This window comes from Mustela erminea, chromosome 12 (assembly GCF_009829155.1).
Source record: "Mustela erminea isolate mMusErm1 chromosome 12, mMusErm1.Pri, whole genome shotgun sequence".
NCBI lineage: Eukaryota > Metazoa > Chordata > Mammalia > Carnivora > Mustelidae > Mustela > Mustela erminea.
The window spans coordinates 74,898,868-74,899,697 of record NC_045625.1 but is presented as its reverse complement, the minus strand read 5'-3'; the positions used below and the strand labels follow the sequence as shown (position 1 = coordinate 74,899,697).

The 830-nt window shown below is 47.1% G+C and overlaps 1 non-coding gene across 1 annotated transcript; it reads right to left on the bottom strand.

Moving 5' to 3' along the window:
* Nucleotides 1-244: 244 nt before the first annotated feature.
* On the bottom strand, nucleotides 245-304 carry LOC116571248. Its single transcript, XR_004277806.1, has one exon. It is a non-coding gene; the product is annotated as a U7 small nuclear RNA (small nuclear RNA).
* Between the last annotated feature and the right edge of the window lie 526 nt (nucleotides 305-830).

The following is an 830-nucleotide window of genomic DNA, read 5'->3' as shown; positions in this document are numbered from 1 at the left end:
GTGTTCTTTGTAGAGAGGCCCTTTCATTTAGAGGAAAAGACCTGCTCCAAATTCCCCCTCCTGAACTGGAAAGTCTGTCCTTCATGAGGTTATATATGAACACTGAAAGGCCAGGAGCACGCCAGCTTTTGTAAAAGCATGTTGCTTGCCAAACACTGTGAGAGGTAGAAAACAAATCAAGTGTGGGGTTGCCCCAAATTACAGTCACTTAGCATAGGGAATGAAAATAAAAAAATTCATTTTTAGGGATTTTCTGGTAAGGCCCGGAAAACCTGCTGGACAAATTTTCAGAGCTGTAACGCCTGTGAACACGCACAAAAAAATTTGTTTTGTTTAGTTTTTTTAAAACCAGAGGTGGTGCTTTGATGTACTGCTAAGGTCCTTTTTGGCGATGCCCGTGGGAATTCAGTATATGAGAAATCCACACCAGACGGAATGAGAAGCCATTTCATCTGTCATCAATCCTTCTGGACCGTTCGAGTGCAAGGGGCCGTTCCTAAAGGGTTGAAATCTCGGCAGCAGGTGTTGAGTGTTGCTTGTGCGTGGGATGGGTCATCATGGGGACCCCTGCTTGAGCCATTCTGTAGCACTGACACCCAAGAAACCAGGGGGCTGGAAGGCTGTTCAGGTGTGTGTGTTCGTGTTCAGTAGAGGAAGACCTCATATAAAAGCATTCATCTTTGTTGTCTCTCCTGGTTTAATTTGCCGAGTGGCGCATGTGCCATGTTTGAGGGAACCTCTGTGGCCGCCCACTCCCCTTCTGCAGCCTTCTGTCTTCTCGCGGGTGAATGGAGCTTACTTAAGTGCCTCCTTGAGCCCCTCCCATAGAG